Source organism: Seriola aureovittata, chromosome 16 (genome assembly GCF_021018895.1).
Source record: "Seriola aureovittata isolate HTS-2021-v1 ecotype China chromosome 16, ASM2101889v1, whole genome shotgun sequence".
Lineage (NCBI taxonomy): Eukaryota > Metazoa > Chordata > Actinopteri > Carangiformes > Carangidae > Seriola > Seriola aureovittata.
The window spans coordinates 6,505,920-6,528,375 of NC_079379.1; the positions used below are offsets into that span (position 1 = coordinate 6,505,920).

A 22,456-nucleotide genomic window follows, 5' to 3' on the forward strand; every position below is an offset into this window, starting at 1 on the left:
TACTGCCCGGCTGCTGCTCGGCGTCCTCAGCGCCTCTCAGTGGTCAGATGGAGTATTGCAACATACATTACCATTCCACACAATATCCTTCTATTTTATCCCTATTATTAATACAGTATAAATATATTCGATTGTTGTTACTCCTTTGTTAAAAAAAAAAAACTAACTTTAAAAAAAATATCTAATTCTTTTTGCAGAATAACAAAACACTAAATAAACTATAGGTTGTAGAATATGGCAGATGAAGGGTTGATCTATAGCTCTGATTGGTAATTCCGTCTCTGATCAGATTGTGGGGCTCAGGAGGAAGAGAGGGTCGTTCACTAATCAGAAGGTCAATCAGACAATTTATATACAGGTCAGGTTTAAATATTAAACATCCTCATCGAGCAATCTTGTTTAAACCTCAGCTGTATATAAATTGTCTGATCTATTATTTCTCATGCTGATGATGGCTAATAGCTGAAACACGTTGTTTGATTTCCCCTTATTAAATAATAAGGTTGGAATAAACTAGAGTCCCAAGAGACTGAGCTAAAAACTATAACCAGACTGTAACTCTAATATACACTGAATATACGTGCCCAGCCCCCTCATACACTGTGCATACCTTTGATTTTCAGCACCTTATACAACTTTTTCTTTTAAAATGAACTTTTACAGAAATTAATGAAATAAGTGCCTGATAATGGGGGAGGGCAGTGGATGCTATTCAATTCTTTGGGGACCATTATTATCAATTTATCACAATCTGGCCTGGAGTTCTTTTCAGATCTTTTTGTGCTGGACAGACATCTTCAAAGCTTGCTGTTAGCATGCGAAATTAAAAGCTAACCGCATTATTAACATTTTATTTCCTTAATTGACTGTACAAGCAACAAATAAGTGAAAATTACACCAGACATACATGTAAGTAGAGTAATTATATATTATACAAGAGGACAAGGTAGAACTCATGTTGCAGCTGTTGGCAGGCGAACTGCCTCAAGCAAAGGAGAACAAGGCGGCATGCCATCCACATTCTTTAAGGAAAAGGTTCACCTATACATGCTAACCTGCATTTGAAACCATTTGTATTACAGCATGACTGTACCGAATTAATAAGCCGCACGTGTGAAAATGAATGCTACCTTGAGCCTCTAAACAAACCACTGCTCCCAGAGATAAAATGGAAAGAATATACATATTTACTATACAATATATACTATAATATATATAGATATAATAAATGGTCGGGGGAATTTAGGTCACTTAAGTCTCTTTTTAAGGTGCAGACATGTCCTAGTAAAGAAGTTTTGTTTTTTTAAAATTATTGAGTCCACTCACTAAAGCAATGCTTTAGGAGAACCTTCATCTTTAGCCACTTCTCGTTTATTACAGGGAAACATCAGACATCAAAATAAGGGTGAAGAATTAGAATTTCTTATTTTTTTATTTATTCAAAAGCTAATAAGCCATCTACTTCGCTGTGGTCTGCTGGAGAGGGGGCAGCACTGACAGGGATAGGCAGAGGCTCAACAAACTGATCCAGAAAGCGAGCTCTTTAGGTGACAGGAGGATGTTAGCTAAGCCGACATCCATCATGAACAATAACTCTCACCCTCTGCATGACACTGTAGGGTCTCTGAGTAGCTTCTTCAGCAGCAGACTTTTACATCCTCGCTGTAAGAAGGAGAGGTTCTGCAGGTCCTTAATTCCAGCAGCTGTCAGACTCCACAACTCCTGCTCTTCCTGACCATGTGCAAACTTGCACTTTTTCATGTACATATCGTGTGTATTGTGTATATTGTATTTATTAGTGTATATTTGGTATATTTTTGTTGTATATTTCCATAGATGTTTATTCTATAGATGTTTATTTTTCTGCTGTGGAAAATGAATTTCCCAGTTGTGGGATAAATAAAGTTAATCTAATCTAATCTAATCTAATCTAATCTAATCTAATCTAATCTAATCTAATCTAATCTAATCAGTTGGTTAGCTTATCTTAACCTTTAGCTTTGCATATTTTAGCGATAAGACTGGAGACAGCGGGGAAACAGCTAACCTGGTTCTGTCTGAAAATCCACCATCCAGCACATCTAAAGCTTTAACATGTTGTGATGATTGCGTGATGACCCCTGGGGTCTTCTTTACAACACCCACACTCACATTCTTCACTCATGCACACCACTAACTTCTGACTTCGTCTTTATCAATCGAATTTTCTTATTACCTAACAGGAATGTTTTCAGTATATTAACTTTTGAGACGGGCTCCCATAGAAGCTTAATAACTCTGCTGTCATGGGAACACTCATCTTCTCATCACGGTGAATGTCTTTGGTTTATTATCAAACAGGAATGATACTTGGAATGTACTAATTGGGTGGCATTTCCTTGTAAAGTTCAAGCTGTGGCTGTGGGCACCACACCTCACACTGCACCACCCTGACCGTGCACATGCTCATAGGAATGTGTTGGAGTCAGCCACGACAGCCTCAGGGCTCTGCTGCAGCTCTTATCTTAAACTGTAATTTATCCACAGTGAGAGAAATGAAAGATGTGATGGAACCGGGCTTCTGGGAAATGGGCATTTTCAATATTTTTTTATAGACCAAATAATTAATCAAATGATTAAGAAAATTATCTTCAGCTTAATCATCAAGGAAAAAATTGTTAGTTCCAGTTTTAGTCAGTGCATATTACACAATGACAATCTGGTGGGTCAACTATTTCTCCACGGTGAGAGGGAACGCAGTAATGCAGTGTATTTTAATATTGTTCAATTACCCCACCAGGTAAAACTCCTGAATTCCTGAGTGCAAACAAAGAGGGTGCCCATTACAAAAAAGTAATGTTAAAGGTAAAACACTACAACTAAACCATCACACCAAATGAAATAATAAACTGTGTACTGATGTCAAAACAACTTATCCTCCATTGTCTCACTGCTCACTGAGCAACAGTGTTTGTTAAAATTAGATAATATACAAAATGACAAGCCAACATAGGAAATGAAAGGGCACTATCAACTAGCTAACATTAGTCACCTAAACTGTAACTTAAAGCTAAAGTTAGAAACCAGCTAACACTAGTTAGAAGCCCTACATAGACATTTAATACATGTTTTATGGCATACAGTGATAAACCTCTGGCTTTGAAGTGCTGAATGAAACAGAATGAGGCCAAATACAGTTATACTTCATTTATTGATTCACAATTTACAATCACAAACATTGACAATTCAATACTACTATTAGTTGCAATAAACTATAAAATAGGCTATTTACGCTTAATTCAATATCAAGAACGTAATTCAAATGATAATTGAATTCTAGAATCTTTTTCGCACACACACACACACACACACACACACACACACACACACACACACACACACACAAACAGGATGAGTACAGTACAACAACTTGACCTGTTGTCAATCTGTTGGCCATGTGATGTACAGTCTAACTCACACATGCACACAATAAATAGGACAATAAATATAATAATTTATACTATTTTGAAAGGTTAAATATCAGCCACATTTGCCACTTTTACCGATTAGTGAAAGCAATAATATACATTTTTATCACCGTACCCACAGTCAGATGACTGGTTGACCCTTCCTCTCCTTTCTTAACACTTCAGTTCTTTGATCCACCTTCTCTGAGAAAAAATTGAATTTTCCTAATTTGGACACACGATAACTGGGAGAAGTAAAATAATAAAATGATAAAATTAATAAATACATCTTGATATTCTTCAGTTAACTTATGAGTCCGTCTATCATGACAGTTAGCTGTATTTTGTTGCTCTTTACACAAGCACGGCAACCAAAACAGCCACTGTAGCAGAAATCAGGCTGAATCTGTTGCTGACTACAACTGCTGTTGCTGCGTTGTTTCCTGCTCCGGATCCAGTTCCGGATCCAGCTCCGTTTCCATCTCCGGCTCCATTTCCATTTCCATTTCCATTTCCATTTCCATTTCCATTTCCATTTCCATCTCCGGCTCCAGCTCCTGTTTCAGTTCCTGCTCCTGATGATGTTGATGTTGATGTTGATGTTGATGTTGATGCTGGTGTTACTTGTGTAGTTGTTGCAGTGTTGTCAGGGGAGGTTCTTTCCACTGCCGCTTCTGCTACTGTAGCTGCAGCTGAAGAAGTTGTTGCTGCCACATTAGCTATTGATAACAATAATTCTGCTAGGTCTGTTGCGTTTTGTGCTGTTGTGGCTGATACTGCATCTATTGCTGTTTCCATTAATGTTGTTGCTGCTGTTGCTGTTGCTTGTGCCAACTCTGCTGCGGCATTTGCCTCTGCTACTGATGCACGCTTTGCTGCTGTTAGCTCTGTGCTTCCTGATAATATGTTCTGTAACTGTTCTGCTGCTTGTGCTGAGTCTGTGGCCACAGCTCTGGCAACTTCTGCAGCTGCTGACATTGTTTCTGCTGTTGCGTTTGCAGCTGCTGTCACTGTTGCTGCTGCTGCTGCTTTCTCTGCTGCTTTTGCTGCTTTTGATGCTGTTGCTGCTATTTGTGATATTTGTAGTGCCTCTGTTAGTGGTGATGTTAATGCTGCTTGCATTGCTGCTTGTGCTGCTTCTCGTGCTGCTTCAGCTGCTTTTGTTGCAGCAATTGTTGCACTCTCCACTGTCGCTGACCCTTTTGCAACTAATGTGGCAACTGTTGCTGCTTGTTTTGCATATTTTGCTGCATTTTTTGCTGCTGTGGATGCTGTTGGCCCAGCAGCTGCAGCTGCTGCTGAGGCAGCTGCTGAGGCAGCTGCTGCTGCTGCTGTTGACCCTACAACTGATGCTCTAGTTGCTGCTGATGCTACTGCCGCTGATGTTTCTACTGTTGTTCCAGATGTGCTTTCCGTTGTCGCTGCACCACCGTCTGATCCTGGATTTACAGTAGTTTGTTTTGGTGGTACAGTTGTAGTTGTGGTTGATCCTTGAGATGCCGTTGACAGTGCAGCCTCTGCTGCTGTTGTTGCAGATTTGGCTGCAGCATTCATCGTTAATGTGATTATTTCTGTGTTGTTTCCTTTTGAAGCTTCTGCTGCTGCTTCTGCTGTAGCAGCTGCTGTTCCCACTATATTTGCCACTATTTGAGCTGTTGCTATTGCTGAACGTGTTACATCTGTCATTCCTGCTGCTTCTTCTGTTGTGACTGCTGATAATGCTTCTAATGCTCCTTCTGCTGCTTGTTCCACTGTTCTTGCAGCTTCTGCAGCTTCTGGAATTACTTCTACTGTTGCTGTGTCCGAAGCTGCACTTGCTGCTGCCGTTGCTGCTTTCCTTGCTGCCATTGCAGCTGTTGCTGTTGCCTGTGCTATTTTTGTTGCTACACCTGCTGTTGATGGTGGTGCTATTGCTGCTGCTAGCATTGCTGCCAGTGCTACTTCGTCTGCTTTGTCTGCAGCCTCTTTGGCTGCATCTGATGCCAATGTTGCTGATGCGTTTCCTGCTGCTACTAATGTGGCAGCTCTAGCTGCTACTTGTGCCGCATTTACTGCAGATTGTATGTCTGTGGATGTTGCTGCTCCAGCGGCTGCTGCTGTTGAGGCTGCTAATGCTGCTGCTGCTGCTGCTGCTGCTGCTGATGATGTGACCGCTGCTTTAATTTGTCTTTCTGAGGCTGGTTTTGTTGCTGCAGTCACTGGTACAGTAGGTGATGGCACTGGGGATGCAGTGGTGCCTGTGTTTGGGAGTGCAGCTTCTGCTGCTGTTGCTGCTACTAGTGCGCCTTTTGCTGCTGCCCTTGCTGCTGCTACCATTAGAGCTGCTATGTCTTCTGTTGTTGCTGTTCCAGTTGCTGTTGATGCTGTCATTGCTGTTGCTTCTGCAATTTCTGCCACTAGTTTAGCTGCTTGTACTGTTGGTTGCCCACTGGATGATGATAATTCATTTCTTAATATTTCTGCAGTACTTCTTGCTTTTTCAACCACTGTTGTTGCAATTTCTTTTATAGTTGTTGTGTTACCCGAGGCTGCCATTGTTGCTGCTTTTGCTGCTTCTTCAGCTGCCTTTGCTGCTATTGATGATGCATTTGCTAGTCGTGCAAGTGCTTCTGCTTTTGATGGTGGTGCTGTCACGGCTTCAAGTCTTGCTGCTAATGCTGCTTCTTCGGCAGCTTTGGCAGCTTGTCTTGCTGCTAATGCTCCCAATGCTGCTGGTTCTACTCCCGTTGACACTAATATGGCAACTGTGGCTGCGTCTTTTGCAGCCTTTATTGCTTTTGCTGCTGTTTCTGTTGTTGCTCCAGCTGCTGCAGAAGCGGCTCCTGCTGCTGCTGCAGAAGCGGCTGCTGCGGCTGCTGCTGCGGCAGTCGATGCTGCTTCTGCTGTGACTGCTGCTGTTGGTGCCGATGTTCTGGGTGATGTGTTACCTGAGGTTGTCATTACTGAGGTTGCTGGTGTTGTTGAAGGGCTGTCTGTTGTTGGCTGTACAGTTGTTGCTGGTACCGTTGTACCTGGCTCTATTCCTGCTGCCGCTACAGCTGCTGCTCTGGAGGCAGAACCTGCTTCTTTTGCTGCCTTTATCGCCTGTTTTGCTTTTTCAATGGATGCTGATGCCATTTCAGCAGCTGCCTCTCCTGATTGGTCTGATGTTGCTGCAACTGCTGCTGCAGCTCTGTCTGCCGCTGCTTTAGCTCTGTCTGCAGTTTTTGCTGCCGATGCTGCTGCTGTCTCAGCTGCTTTTATTGCTAACTTTATTACAGCTTGTGTTTCTGCTGATGTTGATCCTATGGCTGTTGTGTTAAGAATTGCTTTTAGTGCTTCTGCTGCTTCATCTGCTTGATTTGCTGCTGTTGTTGCAGCTGTTACGGCGGTTGCTGCAGTTTCTGGTGTTGGCTTCAATGCTGCAGTATCTGCTGCTAATTTTGCTGCTGTTGCTGCTGCTTGTGCTGCTGCTGCAGCTTTTATAGATGCTACAAGCGGTTGCCCAGCTAATGCTGCTGTTGCTGCTGGTGCTCCTGCTGCTGTTTCTATTGCTGCTGTTGCAGCCGCTATGGCTGCATCTGCTGCATTCTTTGCTGCTTCTGCTGCCTCTGTTGGCGATGCGTTCCCATCTATCAATGCTGTGGCAGCAGCAGCTGCTGCTAGTGCAGCTATTGAAGCATTTTCTGAAGCTGCTGTTGTTTGTCCTGCACTGACTGCTGTTGTCATTGCTGCAGCCACTGCGGCTACTGCTGTTGCTGCATTTGTTGCTGCTGTTGCTGCTGCTGTTGCTGCTGTTATGGCTGTTGCTAGTGGTAGTGATGCATTTGTTGTAACTGGTCCAGTTGTTGGTGTTGCTGCTGTGGTTGTTGTTGTAGCTGTGGGTTGTGTTACTGCAACAATGGCTGCTGCTGCTCTTCCTGCAGTTGCAGCTGCCTGTGCTGCCGCTGTTGCTTCTTTAGCAGCTTCAGTTGCTTCTGCTGCCTTCTGTGCTGCTGTTTCTGCAGTTGTTGCTGTTGCAGCAGCTGCTGTAGCTTCAGCTGCTTCTCCTGCTTTAGTTGCTGTTGTTGTGGCCAGTTGTGCTGCTGTTTCTGCTGCTAAAACTGATAACTGCTTCAAATCTGATCCTGTGTTTCCGTCAGTTGTTGAGGCATTGACTGCTCTTAATGCCACCTGTATTGCTTCCAGAGCACTTACTGCAGCAGCTGCTGCTTCTTTTGCCTCGGTTGCAGCTTCCTGTGCAGCTTCTGTTGTTTGTGCAGAAGCAGCCTCTGCTGCAGCCTTTGCTGCTGCCTCTGCTGCAAGTGATACATTTGATGTTGCCTCTGCTATTTGTTGCGCTACTTCCGCTGTTATTGCTGGTGATGTTTCAGCTGCTTGTTTTATTGCAATTGCTAAATCTTTGGTTGCGTTGGCTGCAATTTCTGCTAGTTTCGCTGCCTCTGTTGGTGATTGTGTGCCATTTATTACTGCTGCTGAAGCTGATGCTGCATGTTGTGCAGCTATGGCAGCAGCTTCTGCCTGTGCTGCTGCTTCTTCAGAGGTGCTTCCCGTAGTGACTGCTGCTGCTGTTGCTGCTGTTGCTGCTGCTGTTGCTGCTATCGCTGCTGACATTGCTGTTGCTGCTGCTGTCGCTGCTGCTGTCACCGTCTCTGCTGGTGGTTGTGTTGTTGTTGGTACCGTAACGGCTGTGGTTGTGGTTTGGTTCGTCATTCCTCCTACACTTCTGGGACACCTGAGTTTCAGGCTTCCCTCAGCAGGCTGGCTGTTGGATGCTGTTTCCATTTAAGAGTTTGGTCAGAATTCAGTCAGATAATTAAGCTTTAATTATGGTTTCCAATTTAAACATATTTATTACTTACCAATCATGAGGACAAAGATGAAAGCCTTGATAATCATTCTGATCATTTTCTGTTCTCCTCCGCTTTCTTTTCCAAAACCAAATCCGAACATCTCCTGTAGGAAAATGAAAAAGAGTAGAAGTCAGATTGTTAATGTCTACAGGAATATTGTTAGTAAAATGATTGCATGCTTCAGGCCATTGTTTGTGGTCTGTAAGCATGTGTCACAATGTTCTGGTCCCTGTATAAATTGCTTATTTGAAAAACCTGCTGATGTTCCCTCCCTTTTCCTCAATTATTAAATTGGTCCATATTGTTTACAGATGGACTTGAATGCAAAGAATTACTTAAGTTGTAGTTGAACATTTAAAAAGTTAAGAGATGACATCAGCATGTGATGTGAACGAGATGCAAGCTTGTTTCTTGTTAAAGTGAGAGGCAGCTTTTAATATTAGCCTGCTACAAGAAAGTAATAAAGATGACGATGACTGGTTCTATGATGAATATTATGTAAGTGCTACAACAGCAGCTAAACAGCAAATCTCAACACCCATGAACACACTTTGTTGCTGAAGAGTCAACACTGCATGACTTTAATCTTAACTTAATAAATCCCACCGTGGAAAAGCAAACATCTTTGAATTCCTTCTGATTCCATTTGCATCAAATGCATAAAATCTGCAAAACCTCAGAAAAGCAAATGCTCAGAGCCCAAAGTAATCTCATCCAGAGGCTGGCAGTCAAAAAAGGTAAAGGTAAAAAGATATTAAATTTACAAGTCAAATCCTCACAGCAGTGAAGCTTTGTATCATAAAATGTTCCTTAATATTAAACAATTAATTTACAATACAATGTATCATCAGACAATAGGTACACACTAATGTTGTTTAGTTAACAAAAAAAGTTAATCAAAAAGAGCAAATTAAAATGAAAAATGAAAAAGTCTCCCCAAAGATAATCCTTTGATTTGTGTATTCATGTATTTCCAACCTTCTGCACAATATGCATCTAGTGAAAAACCTCAGATTTGCAAAATTGAAGCTTTTTACAAATTGATTCATAAATGACAGAAATATGACCAACACATATGCACACATTACAAACAAGATTAACATAAACATAAATAAACATCTCAAATCAAATCAAATCAAATTGCCAAATCATTTAAAAAACATTTCATCAGATAAGATTCGGATTCTTAATCTTCAGTGAAAGACTCACTTGGATGTTGAAAGTTCACTTTCCTCTGTAGTCTCTCGCAGTATCTCTCTCTCCTTCGTTCAGTTTGTCTATGCTCTCTGTGTCTTGGTGTCCTTTACCTCTCTATATAAGCTGTGAGGTAAGAAAGAAGGACTGTATTTAACTAATTATTGATGATGATTATGATAACAGACATGAAGGCTCTTCCCTCCCTGATTGAGGCGTACACGTCAGAATGTCTTTTTCTGTACACAGCCGAGTAATTGGATGGTGAACGCCTGGATGTGGGAGATGCTAAACTTGTAGAGTGACATTTTATGCAATTTGACAGTGCAGCAGATAATTAAGACATGCACTGTTTAAGTTGCTAAGTATCTGAAACATGTTTTTAAATTTAGAAAAAAACAAATAAATACACTGTGTCCTCCCACACAGGTAAGGCTACATGTCACTGCTGCCAATTTTAATAGTTGTATCAGGATGCATTGAAACAAAAACCAAATAAACACTTTTTCATAGGAAAGGAATGGAGTTCTTATTATTTGTTTGTGTGTGTTTGTATTTAATTTCTTGTTTTCAAGTAAGTCAAATAAAAGATGCAAAACAACGACATCAAGATGCAAAACAACTACAAAGAAATGCGAACAAGTGCTACGAGATGCAAACAACTACCAATAGATGCCAAACAACTACAAAGGGCTGCAAAACAACTACAGAGAGATGCAAAACAACTACAGAGAGATGCAAAACAACTACAGAGAGATGCAAAACAACAACAAAGAGATGCAGAACAACTACAGAGGTGAACCAGGTGCAGGAACAGACCGCTGCAATACCGAATGGCCACTGCATCCAGGTAGGGAAAATGGTGAGTCTGTTCTTTGCAACATGAACATTCAGATAAGATACAGGCATTTTGATTAAAGATACACACTTTGATTTTGTGAGACCAATGTAGAGCAATGTATTATTTGTCCCTTGTTTTGATCAGGGCGTTTCTGTACACTGTGACTAATTGTGCTGCCACTCCTTTGGCAGGACAGATCTATCTGATCTATCTGATCTGGCCTGCCAGAGTTGATTTTGTTGCATAATGAAAGATGTATAATAATTAATTTGCATTAACACACATTGAAAATCATTGGGTCAGAATTAAGCAAGTTTGCACTGTAAAAACTGTTACTTTGATATAAATAAATAAAAACTGCGGCAACCTTTCCCAGTCATTTTTAGTAGGTTTTGTGATACTTAGGATACAGCAACTACAAGACAAAAACTGATATGAAAAAGCAACAAAAATTAGATCAACCAACTTTATTAAAACATAAATTACATCAGACTTGATTAGACTACATTAAGAGCTGCATTAAAGCATTGAAAATTCAGAGTGGGGGAGACACAATTGAGTTTAAATATATACTGGACTTGTAGCTTCAATATCTCTGATGAGGTCCAAACAGTATTATACACATTATACTAATCTGTCAGCGCACAAAAAAAGTCACTTAACATCATAATCTGTTAAAACATTTCCACACATGAAGCACAATACTTTCATGCCTGTAATCAATGAATTAAAGTCATTTGAAACTGTCACTGAAGTCTTTGTTTCACCCAGGGTGTTTCAGTACACAATGTCTAACTGTGCAGCCACTCCTTAGGAAAGCTTAGCAAAAGTACTCTTACACTTTCATTTCTCACTGTTTCATTTCTCGCTGTGCACCATTCCCAGGTCAGATCACCTCGTTTTGTCACTGCTGATAAACTTGTGGCAGCTTGAGGAAGTAAGATAAGAGATTTTAGTTCACTCAAATTATTTCTGTGTCATTCCAGTCCTTTTTTCAGAGGAGACTGTCAAAATTTGCTCCGCCCCATATGTGCACCAGGAAGAGTTTGCTTGGTTCTCCCCCTCGGAGTTGAAGGTGTTACATAATTAAAGAATTATAATTAAATACCAGCCTTTGTTTGCAATGCACACCTGGAGCATGCAGTGAGGCAAATGCGAAGCTCTGCCAACAAGCATTTTCTAAGAAAGAGGAGCTCAGAGCTGAAGCTGTCCGCCTCACATTCACTGGCTTTAGACCTGAATTACACTGAAATGTGTATTTAACCTGATTATTATGTTGGTCCTCTCTAACAGCAACAAACACACACAGAAAATCACTTTGTGTGAATTGACCCAGTTTGTTCTGTAAAAACAGTTAATTTGACATAAATAAAAAAATCACTGAGGCAATATTTTCCTGCAATTTTTAGTAACTGTAGTGAACCTGGTATTTTGAGTTGGAAAACTGATGGAGATAAGAAACAGAAAATTAAAAAAAACTGACATGAAAAAGCAATGAAAATGAAATAAACCAACCTTATTAAATCAATCAATCAATCTTTATTGTCACAAAGGGCGGAACTTTGGTTTGTAGCCAAGTGACATCAGTTGTAAAAAAGAATAAGAAAAAATAAAAAAACTGTTACAAAGGAAGAACCCCCCCACAGACCAGACGACACCTTAAAGCTTGAAACATTTTTAGTGTAGTTTCAGAAATGTTTGACAGGAGTTGAACAGGTCTGAAGCCACTTCAGGACAAGTCAGAAGAGCCTCAGTCTCCCTACGAACAGGCTTATCATAGATGTCAAAGAGCTGAACCTGGTCCAACTCCACAGCTACTCCACAGTATGAGCGGCCAATCAGGGGCCCCTTTTCCCCTTGGAGGCCCCAAACATTTGTCTGGTTTGTCTCTCCTGACAGTGTGAAAGTGAAACTTTTATTCAGTGGATGTGTCTACAAACAAACACACAGTTCAGCATAAATCAAGAATAGAGTTTCAAATAGATAGATAAATATATAGGCTACTCTATTCATCTCATAGGGGAGATTCATGTGTCCAGTAGCTCATTGGTAAAATTAATAAAAGACCGTTAATAATAAATCCTTTGGCTGAGGTGTTGTATAGCCTGATGGCAGTGAGAACAAAGGATCTCCTGAACCTCTCTGTTCTGCAGCGCAGTGAGATGAAACGTTTGCTGCTGTAGCTGCTTCTCTGTCCTGCCAGAATGTTGTGGAGAGGATGGTTGGTATTGTCCAAGATGGCCTTCATCTTACATTGCATGAATCTCTCCACAACAGTCCTGAGTGAGTCCAGACTCCTGGCAAGCACAGACCCAGCCTTTTTGACCAGCTTGTCCAGTCTTTTTGTGACCATGTCGGACATGCAACCGCCCCAGCAGACTGCAGAATAAAAGAGTACACTGGCCACCATTCCGGTAGATGGCATCCGTGTTCAGGGACCAGTCCATTTTACAGATATTTATAATATATTTAATATATATATATATATTATACATAATATATATATATATATATATATATATCAAATATACAATAGTAAGTGAATAAGTAATGATAATCACTGAGATTTAAATGGTACAATTACTTTGTTGAACAATCCATCCATTATTCGATACAGTAATTGTCAGAGGTATTGATAATTTGCAGCCCTTCAGTTCTACTGTGGTGGAATAATATTTGCTTTTTATACTGATAAAAGACATCTTTACAACAAATGAGCAAAATATGAACTAAAACATTCTGATGATGAAGAACCTGTCAAAGTCGACATTCTACATCAATAACCACATTTCCTTCGCAGTTTTGTGCAAAATAGAAGTGATTTTTTGAGAAAAGTCAACAAAACGCAATTGTGAATAGTCTGTGTTTTCTTGAGTGATGTTATGTGAATAAAGCTGGGTTTCTCCTTTCATGATATCATTCCAAATAAACATGGTGACAGATTTCCATGTCTGGCACTGGCTACTATGAGGGATTTTTGGAGATAATAGTCTGCAGTATCTCATGTGACCACTCAGGTCATGTCATGTGACTCTTCTGCGAAATATCGCTTTGTTAAAGAGTCTGAAAAAGAGAATCTGAATTTTGAAATTATTTGTTTTTCCGCAAATTCAAATTTTGCATTAAGAAGGTTAATGGAAACGCGGTTAGTGGCACAAATATGCGATTAATCAAATTATTTAGACAGAAACAGAGTGAAGTAAACCTGGGGCTCTTGGGCTCCCCGAGGGTCTGGGTCCCCTGGGCAGTTGCTTACTTTTCCCAGTTGGTAATGCAGCTTTGGGCAGACCCTCCTTACTTTTGGTTGTGTCTCATTCCCTCCAACTTTTGCTGTTGCAGTTTAATTTTAATGTAATTTCTAGAAGTAGATAGAAACTGTGGGACTCAGGAGGTAGAGCGGGTCGTCCACTAATCCGGTCGGTGGTTCGATCCCCGGCTCATTCACTCTGCGTGTTGCAGTGTCCATCGGGCAAGATACTAAACCCCAACTCCCCTGGTCCATCAGTGTATAGGTATATGTATGGGTGTGATGAATTAATGTGTAATGAGCTACAGAAGTGCAGTCCATTTACTTATTGTTGAAAATGTTTGACATTTACATAAGATTAAAATAACCAACTCATACATTTTACAGGGATACTCTGTCCCGTCTCATCCACATGCACTGGAGTCAACTCATCACATGATTACACAGCAGAACACCCACAGTTGACACTTGAGGTGTTATGCTGTGTTCAGGAGCTGAATAACAACTTGGTCATGGATGATTATAACTTTTGTTTTATTTACACGCAGACATGTAAACCCATAAAAGTTGGTAGTAGTCACTGGGTGGAGTGTGCGGGCTGGATTAACCACCACCGAAATGTGACATTCACTCTCTTCTTCTCTTTGCCTCCTCTGTAGTTGCTGAGAGTGTCTGCATGCGCTGCGATGGCCGGACAAACACAGGAATAAAAAAATGTGCAACAAATAACACAAATATGCAGATGTAAGACTACTGAAGGGACACGGCATTAGTCATACAGTCACCTTTTGTGGACTCTGTTGAGTACAGGGTGTGGGTCACCTTAATGGTCACATCCCAAAAAGAATGTCAGCAGTCAAGTGCAACTAACTATAGGCATGTGCTCCCACCCATCCTCATTAGTACTGTATGTTCATTTCTTTTGTTTGCAGTGATAAAAACAGAACCCTATAACTTCTCAAGCTGTCATCATCATCTGCTTGGAATGCCTTTCGTCTACCCTCATTATCACTCAGTAGATTTATGCAAACCATTCCACATATTAGCACTCCATGACCCCACATATATATATATATATACACACACACACACATACATATATACATATATATATATATATTTATACAACTATACATATGTATAGATGTACATACAGTGGAGAAAATAAGTATTGAACGCATCAACATTTTTCTCAGTAAATATATTTCTGATGGGGCTATTGACATGAAATTGTCACCAGATGTCGGTAACAACCCAAGTAATCCATACATACAAAGAAATCAAAACATATATGTCCATAAATTAAGTTATGTGTAATAAAGTGAAATGACACAATGAATAACTATTGAACACATGAAGAAAGGGAGGTGCAAAAAGGCATGGAAAGCCAAGAAACCAGCTGAAATCTGTCAGTATTTAGAAAGCAATCCTGCCCCCCATCAGTGCAAATTAATATCAGCTGGTTCAGTCCTAATTGATTTCCTATAAAAAGGTTTCTCATTACCAAGGTGTCACACAATGGGCATCTCATGATGGGTAAAAGCAAAGAGCTCTCTCAAGACCTTCGCAACCTTATTGTTGCAAAACATACTGATGGCATTGGTAACAGACTGGAAGTGGAAAGAACATCATTTCACCATAAACCGGCCACGACCAGGTGCTCCTCGCAAGACTTCTGACAGAGGAGTCAAAAGAATAATCAGAAGAGCTGTCCAAGAGCCAAGGACCCTTCGCGGAGAGCTTCAGAAAGACCTGGAATTAGCAGGTAAAGTTGATTCAAAGAAAAAGCACTCAACCGCCATGGCCTCTGTACACGCTCGCCGCGCAAGACTCCTTTGTTGAAGAAAAAGCATGTTGAAGCTTGTTTAAAGTGTGTTGCACAACATTTGGACAAGCCTATGAAATACTGAGAATATAGTCTGGTCAGATAAGACCAAAATTGAACTCTTTGGATGTCATAGCACACACCATGTTTGGAGGAGAAATGGCACTGCACATCACCCCATAAACACTATACCAACAGTGAAGTTTGGAGGTGGGAACATCACGGTGTGGGGCTGTTATTCATCATATGGTACTGGCAGACTTCATATAATTGAAGGAAGGATGAACGGAGAAACGTACCGAGACATTCTTGATAAGAATCTGCTGCCATCTACCAGGATGCTGAAGATGGAACGAAGGTGGACATTTCAGCAACACAATGATCCCAAACACACAGCCAAGGAAACTCTCAATTGGTTTCAGAGAAAGAAAATAAAGCTGCTAGAGTGGCCAAAGTCAGTTAGTAGTATCAGTCACCAGTTCTCCTATAGCTTATTGCTCCGAGCTCATGGTAAGAACTGAGTAGATCAGCTGAACTGAGGACACTGCTCATAGACGTGTTAGAGAGTAACTGAACTGTAAAAATGAGGGGCACAGAAACATTTTGAAAATATATTCCTCCCACCTCCAGCCAATACACAGTTATTTTTTTGGGCAGTTTTTGCCTTCATTCATCTGCTAAAACTGTATACTGGACCCGGCTCCAGAACAACAAACACAAATACCAGGCCTATACTTTCTGAAAATAGAAATTAAAATCCACATTTTTGATAAATTAAATTATTGCTGGTTCATTTCTAGGTCTGCAGAACACGACCTCATGGCTTATCTTTTATTTTGGTTAATTTTCTTTGTTTTTTGGGGTTTTTTTTTGTGCTTTTAGGCACCATTTTGTTTCTATTGGAGTCTTCTTCAAGTGAGAAAAATCTCATTTAATGTTGTTGTGTTTTTTTTTTTTTTTTTGGGCTTTATTCATATTTTTGACCTGTAATCTTGGATCCCAGCCTCCTCCATATCTCTCTCTCCCTCTCTGTGTGTGTTTCCTTCTCCCAGACATGTGAATGAAAGCTGTCTGTGTAGTCTGTCCTCTGTCCAGGTGTGTGTGTGTGTGTGTGTGTGTGTGTGTGTGTGTGTGTGTGTGTGGTGGAGAGGAGGTCGTGAAGCTCAGGTCCTGGAACACTTGCATCAGTGTTTTCAATCAAACCACTTTAAATTTTCAGTTGTACAACTTCCCTGAATTTGAAAACAAATGTAATCACATTTTCAGGATCTGTTAAAACAAAGGGAAACACATGTTCTTAATTTTGTATCACAGGTGCCTGACGACCAGCTCAGTAAACGTCCTTACTGGAGACAGGGGAAGGTGGCTGTGAAGACACACCTGAGCCCCGGGCCTGGCAGGTGTGATGTGGAGTAAATAGAGATGATTCAGTATCAGTTGGTAGTTTGAACACAATTGGAAGGTGTGTGAACGGCATCAAAGCAAATGAGAAACACCTGTATCATAATCACGCAACACATTTTCTGCTAGTGTGATTTTTACCTCAGGAATGAGCAAGTTGTTGAGTCCGTATGGTCCTGATGATATGTTTCTCATCTTCCTACAGCGCCACCTGGTGGCCACATGTACAATAAAATACAATAAATCCCAGTCGTCCAGATGAGGTGTGACCAGTAGACTCCAGTGCCTGCTGGACTTCACTGCCTGAGCTTTCAGATGGATTTTATGTTTGTTTATTTGATTGTTTTTTGCCTTTTATCAGGACACAGGAAATGAGAGGAGGCAGAGGGGACATACAACAAAGGAACTTGAACTTGGGCATATTGTGAATACCTCTTAAACCCTGGACCACAAGGATAACCTGAGAGAGATGGGTAGTGTTGCTGCAGCCACTTCACATGAATCTTAAAAAAATGAGGTAGGTAAAAAAACAATATAATTAATAGCTAAATGATTGCCTATATAATAACTAAATAAATAAATGAGAACTTGATTTAACTGGATTGACTTGAGTTTTTTTCTCATTTTTATGAAATTTGTTTTACTTTGTCTCTAGTAATTGTAAATGTCTTTTGCACTTTTTTTTTTTTTTTTTTTTTCAATTTTCCTTTTTGTGTTTTAATCTAAATCACTTTGCATCCTGGCTTTTGAGAAGCCCTCCACAAATAAAGATTATTCTAAATTATAGTATATGACCATATCGTTAATTCAGGCTGCAAGTAGTGATTATAGATTAATCTGCAGAGTATCAACGTGACACTGGTGCACTCGGTGAGGTAGCGTTAAGACGCTGCTCACCTGTTCAGGTAATGCCACTGTCATGTTTGTCTTTGTTTGTGAACGTGCATCAGAAATCTTAATTAATGTTTTCATTTTTTTTTTTTGCAAGCAAGGAGTCTTAAACGCACAGCCACACACACATAAACACACGTGTACACACACACATATAGAAAGAGAGAGAAGCAGATACAGGCTTGTCTGGGTTTAACTATAATCCTCTTTGTCTGTGATACGTGATTGTTTTCATCTGTTAAGTTTGTCTTTGTCAAGACACACACACACACACACACACACACACACACACAGTAGAGGGAGCCAAATGACTAAAATCAGTTTAAATATGATGAAACAGAGAAATGAACTTTGTTGAACGCACACTAGGAAAACACACCCGGCATTACATGAAAATGCTGCTGATCATAAACGATGATTATTAAAAACAAACAATACAAAACGCAACATTTCAACCAGAGTCTTAACACGTAAAAAGTAAAAAATACAAATGTGAGGCAAATATATATATTTTTTTATTATAATGATAATGATAATACAGATAAAGTAGTGATAATACATTTGGTGCAAAGTGTGCAGATCTATTTTCATTGCTGTTTAGGAGAAAACAAATAGGATCGCAAATTGGTGTAAATTGATCTAAAGTACAAACTTTCATGAACCACTAGTGAAGACGAGCTGGCTGCATGACTGCATGACCATTGTTGTTTATGCAGATAAAACAAAACATAAAGAAATACACAACAGCAGAAAGCTTGTAGAGGAAGAGACAGGTTTGCAGATGTTGTTACTGGCACTAGATGTCACCAAAAGCCAAAAAATCTCACTGGATACACCCTCATAGACAAGAGGAGTTACGGCAGATCAGCAAAACTTTCCTTAGTATGTGGACACAGTCCTATGTGATTGCTTAACAGTCAGAAATGCTAAAAACGTCTCTCACTCCTCGGGGAACTCTTTCATGTCATGCAAACGACAAAAACTGGAAAGACTGTGGGCGCTGTGGCGTTCCGCAGTCTGATGGCACAAAGGACCCACCTGAGCGCTTTGAGGCGTGTGGCTGTGTGAGTCAATATGCATATGTTTTTTTTCTTTTCTATGTCTTTGTACATTTTCATCACAAACATTTTGAAAGAGAAAACACAGTGCAGGACTAATTCCTGAAGTAATCATGCATGCACCTACTGCATGATTTAGTTCTGGTTAATGTAAGATGACCAAAGAACACTATTGTTAAAATATCATTGTATGTTGTTGTTACGGCCGCCACTCTGGCCATTTTTGTTGTTTAATTTCCCTGTCTACCAGGCTGCCTGCAGAGCTGCCTGCTGCGTCCACCCAGATGCTCCACCCTCTCTGGCCTGATTGGTGCAGTTTGTTTGCAGCCGGCCAATCCCTGCCGCCCAAATAGGTGAAGGGGTGCTGTTCCCGGCGTGTTAGTCAGCCTTGGTAGTTAGTATTGTTTTTCCTTTTACTTTGAGTTAGGTAAATTATTTCACCTGTCAGCTCCTAGAGAGTCCTCCTTTTGTTATATTCTGTTTTTGATTTGGACAGCATCCGCCGGCCCCGTTCCTTGGTTTGTTTTTGTCCATAAACACCATTATTTTCACCATTTGTGCTATAATAAACAACCTTATACCTAATACCAACTGGGTTTTGTGTTGCTTCCCTTTCCCCTGTGAGCCGGGTTGTAACAGTTTATTAAATTTACCCTACGCATTAGCCACAGACCAAAGGTACAGAGGGGTGTCCACTTTCTTTTGGCCACTAAGTATTTATACAGGATATCAAAATCGCACTTGGTTGTGCAGGAGGCCAAACACTAATGTAGTTGTAGTTTTCTGCAGCTGCTACTAGGTGTCAGTAAAAGCCATATTTTACTGAATACGCCTTTGAATGCAGACAGGTACAGTAGATCCACAGGTGAGCAGGTTAGACTACAAAACTGTTCAGATACGGCGTGTGCAAAAAATGATATATTTCCTAAAGAAAACCTGGAAAAAGTTCATCTTTAGATAGGTCATAAGGAAATGAGTAAATGCCATTATATTTGTCCAGTTAATACAAGTAAATTTTAATTTATAGAATATTTCCTCATCAGTGTAAGAGTCACTCATTTATATATTTAGATAGATAGATAAAAGATATTTTAATTTCATTTTAATATTGATTAGTTTTCATGTCGCTTTCTTAGGTTTTAGTGATGTTGCATTTTTTTTCACATTTAATTTTTTTTTTAGCAAAAAATGTAAATGCAATTTGAAAAAATTATGAAAAATATGAAAATGATCAAGTCTTTAATGATCACATGTTTGAAATCATGGTTTTTAAGTACAGGGAAACTGAAAAAGAAAACATAAAGTTACCAAATAAGATACCATTAAAGTGGTATGCCAGCAGAAAAGGATCAGCCCTTACAGACGCACAACAACGTAAACTGTCAATGAGCAGCGGCTTAACTCGTTTGCTGCAGAAATGACTGATAATTTCCTTTGCAACATGTAGGTGTGGCTGTCCGTCTCATGACGTCAGACCTCCTGTGAACTGAACAGTTTGTTTATGGTATGTTTGATAACATCAGACATGAAGTCGATGAAGTTACGAAACTAAAGGAAATGAAAAGCTGCACTGATACTGAGTAACGGAGACGTGATCATGAGAGATTATACCGGTACTTAAATTCTTTATTAGAAATATTAACATTTTTATCTTTTAAATGCCACTTAGATTTTTTTGATATGATCTAACTGAAGAGTTGTACTTATACATTAATAATTCATAATTTTACCATCAACAAACACAAGTTTACTTAGACTTGGTAAAGAAGGGTTTCATTATAAAAACATGCTAAACAACAAAAAGTAAAACTAGGTCAAAGCTAAGCTAGGCTATGGGAAGTTAACAACGGGACCTCAATATTATAATTCATATTTCACACAAGTGTCATTTTCATGCATATGATCTCTACATTACATCAACTACACTTGTGATATCTGATTCACTGACCTCACCCACGCAAACATAAATGGACACCCTCATAGGATAGTGCTTTTGTCTACAGACGGAATTAGTAGCAAGACAAACATCAAAGATCGGAGTACTTCCCATCATGCTCTGATGCTGGAGGAGGCGGTCGTATACCGCCGCATGAGGAATGCAATAAGTGCACCATACAAACGTCAATCCATCACAGAACATAATTGTCAGGATTTTTTTCTACGTCACAACGCAAAGCCATGCTACCCATACCATGCTTTTGAAAGAAAGAGCATCACCTGCTTCCTGTGACAATGACATGTGCCTATACACTAGATGAGACATGCTGGTATTAACTGTCAGCGTTTGTTTTCTTTTTCTGTTAACCACGTCAGCTGGTGTCGTGTTAGAGCCACATCTTTGACAGTCACTCCTTTAATATCCACTAAATTTGGAATTGCATGTTCTATGTTTCCAGCAGACACTGGAAAGGAAGTTGTTGTGGTTTAAATATCTGAAAGCCACATTTTAGAATACAGGTCAGTTTTGCTCCAAAAATAACACATTGTGCCTGAATGAACAAACACATAACACACGTCACATGGGAATATTCAAAACTAAGAGAACATCAAAACAAAAGACACTACATGCCACTGCAAAACAAATTAAACTCAACCATGTCCCCACAAAGTTATAAACAATAATACCATGACAACAAATCAATACATATCCATATTATTCATACTCACAATGAGACTCACAATACACAACTCAACCCCTATGACACACAGCAACCAACAGGGTATATCAATACATAGCCTAGCCTGTATACTGTATGTATATACTGTATGTGTGTGTGTGTGTGTATATATACATTGGTGTATATATATATATATATATATATATACATACACATCATTTACAAAAATGACATATATGTACATATAAAATATTTAACATTTATGGTCGCAACATGTTATACCAGACTGTAAACATGTTTATTTCTGCTGTAAATTTGGACATTTTAACATGGGAGTCTGTGGGTGTTGACTCGCTTTTAGAGCCAGCCTCAAGTGGCCATTCAAACTATTGTTAAAATGAATTTATTCATCCATTTAAATCTATTTCTTCAATCAGCAGTGAAACAAATGATCAACTCAAAAGTCTGAAATCAGAATGACCAGCAGCACAGTTTATTGTTCAGGGTAAACACAGTGAGTAATTATCACAAATAACTTAATAATTTAGAACACGCCCCGAAATTGAAATTGATATTGATATTGTGTTTGATGTGATTGTTGTGTTTTTACTTTCATCCAAGAAATGATTGTGAGTCATCCCAACATGTGACATGGAGATAAATGCAGATACATGAAATCTCTTCCTTGTAATTTTATTCAAAGAGGAAACATGGCATGCCAAAAATGTTCTCTTAATTAACCTTATGACCACAAACTGCATCACATCAATTACTTTTTATCAGTATGAGGTGAACTATGTTTAAACGATTTCATAATTAGGCTACAATTAAAGTAGTGGTTAAAAGAAGTTTAATTATTCCAGTGGCAACCTGGGTGTGTGTGTGTCACAAACAAATAACAACAAATGAGAAAGTGTGTGAAGTTTTTTCATGAGGACCTAGAAACTTTTCAAGAACTGCTTTGCATTGTGTGAACCGCCCGTACTGGACTGACTCGCATCTCGGGATTGTCGAATCCATATTTTTATGAAATTCTATATCGTTTAAACTTTTTCTTTCACTAAAATTAATATGAAAAATATGGAGAATGTGCAGCATTGGTG

At 39.7% G+C, this 22,456-nt stretch overlaps 1 pseudogene; it reads right to left on the reverse strand.

Moving 5' to 3' along the window:
• Positions 1-7,315: 7,315 nt before the first annotated feature.
• On the reverse strand, positions 7,316-9,274 carry LOC130183928 (putative cyclin-dependent serine/threonine-protein kinase DDB_G0272797/DDB_G0274007; annotated as a pseudogene).
• Between the last annotated feature and the right edge of the window lie 13,182 nt (positions 9,275-22,456).